General features: G+C 36.3%; 1 long non-coding RNA gene across 1 annotated transcript; it reads left to right on the top strand.

The window, feature by feature from the left end:
* The first annotated feature begins 8,140 nt into the window (after positions 1-8,140).
* LOC139079955 (uncharacterized) lies at positions 8,141-11,824 on the top strand. The gene is made up of 3 exons (XR_011534010.1): positions 8,141-8,275; positions 9,376-9,497; positions 11,701-11,824. It is a non-coding gene; the product is annotated as an uncharacterized lncRNA (long non-coding RNA).
* The last annotated feature ends 568 nt before the right edge of the window (positions 11,825-12,392 follow it).

Below are 12,392 nucleotides of genomic sequence, written 5' to 3'. Positions count from 1 at the left end.
GTCCTTATCTGGCTTTGGTATCAATGATGTTGGCCTTGTAGAAGGTATTAGGAATATTTCCTTCTTCCTCAATTTTTTGAAATAGTTTGAGAAGAATAGGTATTAAATCTTCTTTGAATGTTTGGTAGAATTCTCCTGAGAAGTCATCTGGTTCTGGACTTTTGTTTTTTGGGAGGTTTTTGATTACTGTGTCAATCTCTTTACTTGTGATTGGTCTATTCAGATTCTCTCTTTCTTCTTGATTCAGTCTTGGGAGGTTGTAAGAGTCTAAGAATTTATCCATTTCTTCTAGATTGTACAGTTTGTTGGCATATAGTTTTTCATAATATTCTCTTATAATATTTTGTATTTCAGTGGTACAAAGCAGATAATTTTTATACTCCTATTCGAGGCAACTATGTTCAGAGAGAGAAAAAACAACAATCATTCGGAAGGTGAAATATAAGTCAACTAGTTATAAGTTAAATGTACAGAATAGGATAAGAAGAGAAAATAAAAGCAATAGTATTTGTCTACTGCCAGCATTCTCTATGCTCTTGCTGCCGGTGCCTTCTCCTCCCTTAGCCTTTGGGATCCTCTCTTTTTTTGTCTTTCATCTGACTCTTCTGCTTGTTCTTTCCCTGTCCCCTGCTGTTCCCTGAACTTTAGATCTTGTCTTCTGTCCTTGGTATGTTTCTCATCTTACAGATGAGATTGCAGAAATGCAATCTCCTGGAGCACGAATCTACTTCAATAATTTTAATGTTCTCCTATTCACTAGTGACTGTAAGATCTATATAAACAGTACCAAATATTTATGGATTTATCTTTTTACATTTTGTCTACTGGCCAGATAGCTCCACTAGAGTATCCCACATGTGATCTCATGACAACATACTCAAACAGGACCTCCTTGTCTCTTCTTTGAGTTTTTATTTTCTCTCAGTCCTCAGTTTACCCATATAAAGAGTCACTATTGCTAGAAATCTTAGGGTCATTTTCAAATTCCTTAATCTTCAAATTTAATTGATTACTACATTTTGAAAAGTATACCTCTTTCTCTCTATAAGCACCTTATTTCTCATGTCTTATTTCTCCTCAGGACTGTTACACCAGCCTCCTGGTAAGGCCCTTGGCTTCCTATCCCACCATCTTCTGCATTATAGGCAAGATTATCATTAAAAAACTATCAATCATGTCACTTTCTTGCTGGAAGAACTTCAGTGACTTCTTATTATCGATAATAATTAAGATCATTTAGTAAATTATGAAAGATCTTTTACAATCTGGCCCCAAGATTTTCCACCGCTATCTCCATCTACTCCACTTGTATCTTTTTCCTGATGCTCAAGTTCAACCACATAAAAGACTCATCTGTTAAAATCCTACAAAACACACACAAAAACACACATATTCTATGCAATTCTTGTCACACCTTAAGTGTCGACTCCATAAAGTCTTCCTTTACTCTCCATGCGGAAAGGATGTTCTATTTCTTCTGTGGTCCCAGCTCGGTACTGGCATTGCTCATTTACTGTAATGAGTTGTTCTATGACTGATTCTTCTTTGTGGATAGGGACTATATCATATTTATTTTGCACCTGTTCCTCTGACTTGTTCAAAATATCAAAGTGTGTACCACAGTGCTACCTGCTAATGGTGTGTTAGTTGGCTGGATGACAGGATAGCCCTGGCTTTCAAGGAGCTTCAAATCTAATAGAATAGTGTATTTCTTCTAAATTGATAATTTTTTTTATATAAGATCTCAACATTTTTCTTTTTCGTTATTTACACCTTATTTACACTTTAATTACAGTATTCATCTAACTCTGACTTTTGATGTTCTGGTGGTAGTGGTGCCTGCAGAGATGTTTTGTGTCCATATCTTCCATGTAAAATGCCCCATTTCACATGGCTGCTTTGTTCAAATTCTACTTGTTTAACCATTCAAAGACAGTTTTAATATATGGAATCATTAATTTTTATTTTTGGTTTAAACTTCATTTAAAGACCACTGTTCTGCTCTAAGTCACTCATTTTTGCTAGTTTCTCCATATTTAATGATTATCTAAAAGATAATTTCACATCTAAATGATGTAGTAAATGTCTGAAACAGTTAGATAACAAAATGCCAGAGGATTTTTTCAGGTAAACTCTGTATTAGAAATCTTGCTTATATGACTTTCTTTAAAAAGAGTTCATTCCTTTTAAAATTTTTAAAATAAATATTAAAGAAAAAATTTTTCTATTATTTCTAAACTTAGAAAAAGATGAAGCAATTATTTACATTTATTATAAAACAGTTAAACGAATGCCTAGTATATTCATATTTCATTTTAACACTAGAATTTTTGTTTTCATAGATGACCCTCTACCAAATTATGAGGATTTCTTTTACTTTTAACTCCATTTCTTTATTTGCATTGACATATGCAGCAGTTAAGTGTTCTGTGGCTGAAGGCAGCTCTCTTGTACATAATGAGAGTTTATTGAAATGCTAATGATTAAGTCAGAGAATTAGCTAGAAGACTAAAAAACTGTGACAAAAACAAAGAGAAACTAAGGAATCTCCAGGTGTCTGGATGTCATTAGCCACCAGAGCTTTGTATCAGAGTATCAAAATGAATGCGCTCTAAACATTCTTCTCCCACCCTTGAATCATTCACTCCTGTGTCTTGATCTAGAAAATTTAGTGGGGTTGGCTTACCTTAGATCATGAGCCCCCTCCTGGTTAAAGCAGAGCAGGAAACATTCATTTACTATCTTCAGAGAATATTTGACCCAAAGGAAAATAAGACAGGAATTGGTGCTAGAAGTTGGATAAATTAATCCTGGATGACCAGAAAAACCAGTATCTACAACAGAAGTTAACTTTAGAGAAAATCTTTGAGTTTAATATATTTTCCTAATTTACTAAAATATAGATTGCTAACTATGTTGTTTTATTCCAATGAGTCAAGTTATAACACACATGGCAAAATTATACTAAATTTGTTTAAGCTGATCTGGTCTTTTAAATATTTGGAGATGATAGACGGACATTAAAAAAAATTATTCCATATATGAAAGTTGTATGCAGAGGATGAGATGATGGAATGGAGTCATTTGATCCATTTTCATGGCATTAACTGCAGTTTCTAACTCAAAGCCTTCTAAATCTGCATCTCTAGCCCAGCTCTCCTTTCTTGGGTCCAGATTTGTACATCCAGAGGCTTACTGTCACCTACACTTGAATGTTACACAGGAGCACAAATGCAGTATGTTGAAACTGAACTCATCAGTGTTTTCCCTCTTTCCTTCACCTGCTCTTTTCCGAAGGTTTCTATTGATTAAATGATTTCTCTCTTAATCAGGATAGGATTAGATATGCTGTTCTAAGAAATAATCGTTGATATTCCAGTGAATTAATATAATAAGTTTTATTTTCCCCTCCTCTCACCACATAATGAAGATCTGGGGTGTCTCCTCAGAAGTTCCCTCAGAGGAATCCAGGGAACCAAACTGTGACCAATCTTGCAGTTGGACCATTTAGAGTGGATGGATTCCAACATTGCCAGAGGAGAGAGAGAACGGCCTGTGGATTCTGTGGAAAACTTCTAAGGGTCAGGCCTGGAACTGGCTTTTATTACTACCAACCGTACGCTTGGCTAGAAGTCAGTCACATGGTAACCTCTCTAATTGCAAGGGAGGCTGACAAATGTATTTAGGAGCCCAAAAAAGAACATGGTGAGCTGAACACAAAGTATTGTCTTCAGAAATCTATTATTTGTCCAGCTGTCCAAACAAGAAATCTGGGAGTTAGTAACTTTTCCTTCTTCCTTGCACTCTACCTCTAATCAAATCACTTAGTCCTCCTTAATTAACTGATTAGTATCTCTTGAATCTAATCAAACATTTTTGCCATCACTGGTCACTGTCTTCACCTTGGTCCAATCCTTCATCATTCCCCTCCAAGCTTACTGAGACAGCCCAAGTTAGCCTCCTCTCTGATACCAGAGAGATCTTTCCAAATTAAAAATGTGATTGAAAAACCACTCCTTCATTAAAATTCCTCTATGGTTTCCAATATTTTTCAACTACTATGCAAACTTCTTAGCATGCTATAATGGGCCCTTCCTGAGATGAACTCTGTTTAAATCCTAACTCTTTCCCTCATCCTCATTATAGATTTGGATTCTGCAGAAAAATAAGGCTGTCTCCTATACTTTTGCATGTGCTTGCTCTTTTGCATGGATTACTGTTTGATGACCCTTTAACACCTACTGATGCTTTAGGCATCAGCATGACTTCTTCCAGCGTCCTTCTTAATCTGGGTGCAGCATTTGATCCCCCATTTTATTTGTTCCCACAAAACTGTGTAGTTTCCCATATCTACTTTTCTCAGCATTCATTACACTTCATTTTAAGTATTTCTTTCCTATCAACCTCCTTACAAGCGGAGAGTAAATATTTTATACTCAGGATCATGTGTTTTTCATCTTTGCAGTCCTAATATGCTTAGTACATAGTAGGGCCTCCGTAAATGTTTGTTGAGTAATATTTTTTTTTGGAGCCTGTGGCCCCTTTATCTCCCCAAACTTCATTATGATATACTCAAGCATCCTGATCACATAGCTTCCTATATCCAGCTTAACCTTCTCCCAATATTTTGTAACCTACAGTGTGGATGGTAGAAGTGGTTGAGTGGTTTTGTTACCACTTTCAGTAGAAGTGGTTCTTATCCACTCCCAAAAGTATTCCACGAAGAAGAAGAATGGAAGTGATGTTAAAAAGAAAAATGAACACTTTAGATTTCTCATATAAATCCAGTCATGTTGTATTTGGAGATGAAGGATATGTGTATGACATAGATTATGGTGCTGGTTTCACAAATGTGTACTTATCTCCACTCATCAAGTTATATACATTAAATATACGCAGCCTTTTGTATGTCTGTCATACCTCAATGAAGTGGTTTGGAAAAAAAAAGAAAAAAAGGAGAAAAGGAATGATAGAAAATGAAAGCAGCAAATATCTTAATGGCCTGACCCTTTAACCAATTTACTATAACCAAGTTTTATTTTAGTTTATTTGATTTCTCCTTTCAATGTATGAGAACAAAGGGAAAAGAATAACAGAAATATGGTTTGTCAAGGTTTCTGAATCTTTGTAACCCTCCCACTTCTAATTACATTTCTCTATACAGACAGGATGAACTCTAAACACCTTTTTAAAAAAATTTTGTGTGTGAGGAAGATTGGCCCTGAGCTAACATCTGTGCCCATCTTCCTCTATTTTATGTTGGACTCTGCCACAGCATGGCTTCATGAGATGTGCTAGGTCCACGCCCCAGATCTGAACCTGTGAACCCTGGGCCACCAAACCACAGCCCATGAACTTAACCACTATGCCAGGGGGCTGGGCCCTGTAAACACTTTCTCATTGATTTTTCCAGATATTTTAGTGTTCTATTATACATATAGTAGTTCCCCTCTTATCTGCCAGGGTTATGTTCTAAGACTCCCTGTTGTACCTGATACTGCAAATAGCACCAAACTCCATATATACTATGTTTTTTCCTATACATACATATCTATGATAAAGTTTAATTTATAAATTAGGCACAGTAACAGATTAACAACAAGAACTAACAATAAAAGAGAACAATTATAAAAATATACTGCAATAAACTTATGTGAATGTGGTCTCTCTCTTTCTTAAAATATCTTACTGTGATGTACTCACCTTTCTTCTTCCTGTAATGACGTAAGATGATGCAATGCATACTTCATCTCATCACATATGACATGCATGACATAGGCATTGTGACGTCACATCCCAGGCGAGATAGAGTGGCATAGAGTAAGATTTCATCATGCTTCTCAGAATGGCTTGCAATTTAAAACTTACAAATTATGTATTTCTGGGATTTTCCATTTAATAATTTCAGATCATTGTTGATCGCAGGTAACTGAAACCACAGAAAGCAAAACCATGAATAAGTGAGGGAGGGAAACTACCATAATTTATAGTGTTAAGAATAACCACATGGACAAAATTTAGGATTATTTCAGTTACCACATTCTCAAAACACTATTTTAAATTAAGAGCATATCTGAAATAATTGGATAATTAACCCAAACCCTTTATTTGACAACAGAGGCCACTAAAACCAAAATGGGATCTATCATATGAATTATAGTATTCTGCAAGCAAGGGATAGCCCCACAGGGCTTCCAAGCTATGCGAGTTCCAGTTGGACCGTCCGGAGCACCTGGGGCGGTATCCAGGACCATGGCTAGCAACCCAGGTCCCTGGGCCCCAGGCCAGTCTCTATTACATGTTTTCATTCTTCTGGGAGTTCTCAAACTTTTTAAATCTAAACTCTACTCCATTAAAAACAAACATCTCATAAACACATTCCACATTCAAGATTACCCCTCCTGCCTTGAGAATCAATAATGTACAAAGTAGCAGAGCTTTATCAGCTTGCTTTCTAGAATTTGTATTTTAAAAAATAATGGTACCTTATTTTACATTTCTAAATATAAAATTATATTGTCATATTGAATATACCTATTTAAACTTTATACACCCTTCCAAGGATGCTGAAATACGTCTCTGCATCATGCTGACAGCCTTAAACATCTCTGCAATATACAATGGTACTGTCTATTTAAAATCTTTTGATGCTTTAAACTCTAGAATGCCATTTGAAGTATGTGCCAGGTTTGTAGCTAGTATTTTATTTCACATTTCATGAAACATAAATTTAATATCTTTGAATATTAAATGATAGGTAGACTTTAACTATTATTTTGCAAAATGGGTAGTTGAAAACATTTGCATTTTATGCAGTCAACAAAGATTTCTGAAGGTGATCCAGGGCTCCTGTCTCATGTAGAACTGATCTTGTTATAGGTGTGAGATTATCTTACTTTAAAACCCAAATCCTGCCAGTAAATCAGCGACAAAGCTTTCATTTCAAATGTGGCCTTTAAATGCATAACACAACAGAAGGACAATTAAAGATAGTCATAGTCTATTATCTTTGCCATTGGTTCTGCTAATGAGTTCTGTGACTTGTTTCAGAATCAAAATGCTACTCCTGAGGAAGCTTATCAACCTAAGTAAGTGAGTCTTTATCACTTTGCCCTTAAATAGCTAGTGTTCTGCGCCTTTGAGTTTGGGGAGCAGCGCTAAAAGAAACTCTTTATAAAAGAGCTATTAGTCTTGTGCAGTCTAGGATTTGACAGCTCATGAGGTTACACAGACCATTACATTACCAACATCATTTCCAGTTCCTTAGGCATCTCCTCCAGCACCTCTGGAGAAACACTTCAGCTGTTTTTGTTTTTTTTTTCTTTCTTTTTTTCTCTCTTTCTTGCTCTCTTTTTCTCTCTTTTAATTTTACTAACCTATACTAGATCAGTGTATAAAAGCATTAGTTCTTTGGAGATTTTCCTCCTACATGCCTATTTTTATACCTTGTATGATAATACCTTGTTAATAATTTAGGTGGTAAAGGAACAAGATAAATTGCAAATATATATATATTTAGTTTACTTTTGCAAGGGAATCAATTGATTAAATTTATTTATTGAAATAAAATGGAAGGATTATAATCCTGTATATAGCATTGTTACTATTTTTATTTTTAAAAAAATTTATGTAAGTAATAAGCCTCTGAGCTGCAAGAGAGGAATGAACTAGGCATTTAAGTAAGAAGCTTTGAATATGGGCATTTTTCAAAAGGACAAATAGTATAAGTGTACTTTTATGATAAAATGCCAGCGTCTGACAATATATTTAGTGTAGTCTTATTTTTAGAACTTCCAATATATATTTCTAATCTAAATTTCGTCTAAAATCAGTGCCATAAATTTACATTTTCAAAATAGCAGCAATATATTTCCTATTTCTTATTTGAATTTCCTGTGTTTGGAGGTATCACTGTACTAGAATATCTAAAATCGGGGTAAAAAATGCTATTCTAACCCCTGTCTGTTGTATTATTTAAGTGTATGTTTATTTCATGATCTGAACTTTGCGACTGAAACGTTGTGTACTTTTTAAGGAGAAACTGGGTATTCATTATTCACCGCAGGCTGACCTTTCCCAGAGGACGCTGCTGCCCTCCCGGGGCGCGCAGAGCCGGGCCGCGCGCAGCCCTGGCCGCGTGTTACGAGTGACCGGCGCGCAGGCGCGGAGAAAGCTCTCTCTGGCCGCGGTGCGGGGTCGCCTGGTGTCCTTCCTTTCTGCTTGCCCGCCCTCCCTCTGCTCTGAGCGAAATGTTTCGTTCCAGTTATTCTCAAAGGTGTTGGGATTATACTTTAAGAAGCACGTGGGAAAATAGAGGGGGAGCAAAATTCCTGCTTGAAAATCGGTGCCTTCCACTTTCCTGGGCCGTTGTGCTGCTGCGTGCCGTGTGGCCTTCCCCGGGACGTGAGCTGGGGCGGTGAAAGGCGGATTCGGGAAGACTGCTCTGGCCTGCAGCTGCTTCTTAACGTCCCAGTTGTTTTTATTGTGATAGGAACAGATACCATATCTGCTTTCTTCACAATGTTTTACCTGTACAGTGCCGTATTGTTAACTAGAAGCATAATGTTGTACAGCAGATTTCTAGAACTTACCTTGCATAACTGAAACTTTATACACGTTGAACAACTCCTCAAATTATTTTAAAGCTGTTAAAATACTATCGTTTTAATGTGGGAGAGTTTGACCCTCTTAGGGCTGTTCAGCAATCTGACCCAAATGTCCTCATGGTCCAAAGAAAGTGTCTCTAATAGTGGAATCTTCTGCAGTCCCACTTAGGGAGAGGTGTCTGTCTGTGCGTTCTCCCCTGGGGGTTTACTGGATTTATTATCCTCCCTTAAAACGCCCTCTTCTGATTTTTATGTCTTGTATTCTTATTTCATGGATCAAAGATTGTGACATCTTTGTTTCCAAGCTTTTCCGGCAGCAATAAGAAACGTCTGTGATCTAAGACAAACCCTGAGGAGAAGGGAAAATCAATCACAATATCTTCGGAGAAGCAAAGTCCCCATAATTGTATTCAGATTTTGAAAATTATATTTTTTCTTCAAAAATTATCAAGATGATATATTATTACTATCATTTTATGATTATGGCTCCTATTATGATTAAAAATGAAATCACTGTTTCCTTACTAAATGTCACATCTTTACGTGGAATTTACATGTTAAAAGAAAACATCAACTGAAAGATTAGCAAGAATGAGCAATTGTAGTTTATCTAGGAATATTCTCCTGGAAAAATAGGTTTAATCATTCATGATACTTTAATTTTGTCATGTTCTGTGTATTTATATTTAAACGTGAAGAACAATGAGAGGGAGATTATATCTGAGACTTTTCAAATTTGACACAAGGGTGTCCATATTTTCTTTTTAAGAAACGTTAATTCCTATAAGCCAGTGAAACAATCTAGAATGACAGCTATATTTCTTCTATTGTGTTCGGAGACCAAGCCATCAAAAAATGTTTCATAAGTTCCTTCATACATTGAAATTTGAGGTAAGTAGTTTTTGAAAGGTGATTCAGAATGCTTCAGATTGATTAATTGGTATTGACCCTAAATCTATTTGGTTATATATATATTTAAAACATTACTTCAGGAAGATATTAAAGTGATCTATTTTCTAATACATAAATATATTTAAAATAGATCAGGAGATCCTATAAAGATGACTTTTATTTTTTAATTAAACTAACGCTCCTTTCGCCAATCTGGTCTATGCATCACTTTCTAATGATCATCTTTATTGAATCATGTTATGAATTTTTTTTAAGGAAATCCAACACAGACTCTATGTATTTTCATGGAAATTTGGTTTGCTGAAGTATATTTGACAATGTATGTTGTAGAAATAAACAAAAAAAATCAAATGAGAAATGCAAAGGCTATTCATTCTGAGCTTGCCGTAGCAAAGCAGTCAGCCAGGATTATGTGCATTTGGCAGAGACTCAAGAGCAGTCAGAGTGGGAAAGCTTTATAGTGAGAAGGGAGGCTCTGGGTGAGCCCTGATTGGAGGCTGTCTTCCTGGTGAAGCTGTAGGTGGACTAACTGGAAGCGGGCATCCTATGTGATTGGTTTGAGCTGCATATTTGGCTTTCTCGGGTTGGTCCTAAATTGGAAGCAGGGACAAAAGTTGGGGAAGCTGTCAGTTATTAATCAAGTCCTGCCTACTCTGGGCCAGTTGTTCCAGAAGTGCTTGTTTAGCTTCCTGCAGTGTCACTATAGACAGCTCTGAGCAGGCCGGCTTCCAGTTGTTTACTGCAGATAAGGAGGTCATTACCTGGGCAGGCTGCTGCAGCCTGTGCGTCAGAGTTATATTTTTATGTGATCTGACCATTGTCTGTTTGTATATGCAGTCTCTCTGAATTAATAAGAAGTTGATTAAGAGAAAGAGATTGGATTAAATGACCTACCTGAGATTCTGTGACCTCCGTTTATAAATGCAGAGAACATTGATCTGAAGATCTCATTAACTCCTAGATCAATGACAAATATAAAAGAAAGAGGATGACTCCTTTTCCTTCATGTAAAGATTAAATTATTCAGAGCATATTTATTTAAACAAAATTAATTTCATGAAACACCTCAACTACTCAACATCTGCAAACAAGTTTTTTTCTTTTTTTCCACACCACTGACCTCCGAAGTAGTAGAAATCATGATAGTAAAGGCTGTCTTAATTGAGAAAGTCTTGAATTGTTTTTTAAGCACATTTGCCAAAAATCCAACTAAGTGGAAAAAAGTACTTATTTTTTTCAAGAGACATTGATTTAGTAGGTACCGTATGAAAGACATTGTCTGCACAGCAAAGAACAAAGCAGAAAAGGTAAATGCTCTCAGGAGGACTATGTTCGAATGGTAGAAGACAGGCGTTAAATAAAGTCTGCGAGGGCTGGCTGTGCACCAATGACTAATCAGTTTCCCTAAAAGTTAAGAACAAGACAAAGTGTTGAAAATTACGACACAAAACTTTTAGGTCTATTTAGTTTATTCCTTCTGAGTTAAAAAAAATTTCATCATTTTGACCTTTATTGACATATGACTTTAGGATTCATTTCGGATGATGTTTATGTGACTGTTAATTAAGATATTTTCAAGTGAAAACAAAACAATTCCAAAGTACAAATATTTTAAATAGTAAAGACCTTCATTTTCTCATATAATACGAAGCCTGGAAACTACTGTCCTGTGTTGGTTTGTTCAGTGGACCAATAACATAATCAAGAGTCCAGGTTTTTCTGTCTTTCCCGGTGTCTTCCATAGGTGAGTATGGCAGATGGAGCAGAGAGCTCACTCAGCATCCATCTCAAGCACCATTCCTTGCTTTCTTCCATTATAGATGCTGGAAAGACAAAATTCCCTTCCCCAGACCCTGTTCCCAGGAACAGTGCTCCTGTGGAAAAATGCTCTGTCTTCTCATGCAGTCACCGTGCCTCCTCTTCATCCTCTTTCCTCTTTTGACTGTTGTGGCATAGACATGTTGGCTGGGACTGTACAGCCATCCTGTACTTATAGGGAAAGGCCAGGGTAATTCAAGAAATCTTTTTCTTAATATCTTTGTAGCTGCTACCCCAAAGCCAGCAAACACCAACTTTCAGACTTTTTGTTGACTGAGAAAAGTAAAACTTTAAATTTGTTTAAGCCTCTATTTCTGTTACTTACAAGGACATGAAATAAACACAACATTTCTCTCTTTTACAGTATGTCTCTCTTCATGGTGACAAAATGGCTGCAGCAGCTCCAGAATCACATGTGGACATAACATTATTCAGAAAAGAAGACAGACTATGCTCCTGTACATGTCTCTTATAATAAAAAAAATTTCCCATAAAAGTTTATCAGTGGAGTTTTTCTCAGGTTGCGTTGACCAGGACTTGGTCACATGACAATATATAAAATATCCACTGCTGAAAGGAACAAGACCAAGATAATTGGACTGAACCAATCATGATTCATCCCTGGCGCTGGAAATAGGATCACCATTCTTGAGCTCATGGCCTTGCAGAGGATGGACACAATAGTAGTAATGGGCTTCTGTGAGCAGGAAAGAAGAGAGAATATATACGGACAGACAAAGGCAGTATTTGCCACACTGCCTTGAGATATAGAATCTCTAACAATAGGTCATAAAATTCCTATGAGTTCTAGCACAGTGCAAAGGCCAGACTTAACTTAACCTAATGAGGACACCCTATTTGGAATCCAATGTTCTCATTCTTCAAAGATGGGCATATAGTGTTAAAAAAAAAAAAAAAGGAAAAGAAAGAAAAGGAGAGAGGAACTCTGAGTTGTTTTGAACATGACAAAATTATTTAAAAATGTTGTTATTGAGCAAGCACAAAGAGTTGGTTTCCCATTGTCAAGTATCTCTTCTGTTGAACTAGAATTCTGTA

This window comes from Equus przewalskii, chromosome 27 (genome assembly GCF_037783145.1).
Source record: "Equus przewalskii isolate Varuska chromosome 27, EquPr2, whole genome shotgun sequence".
NCBI classification, from domain to species: Eukaryota; Metazoa; Chordata; class Mammalia; order Perissodactyla; family Equidae; genus Equus; species Equus przewalskii.
The sequence above is the reverse complement of the archived record's forward strand: the minus strand, read 5'-3'. Positions and strand labels throughout refer to the sequence as shown.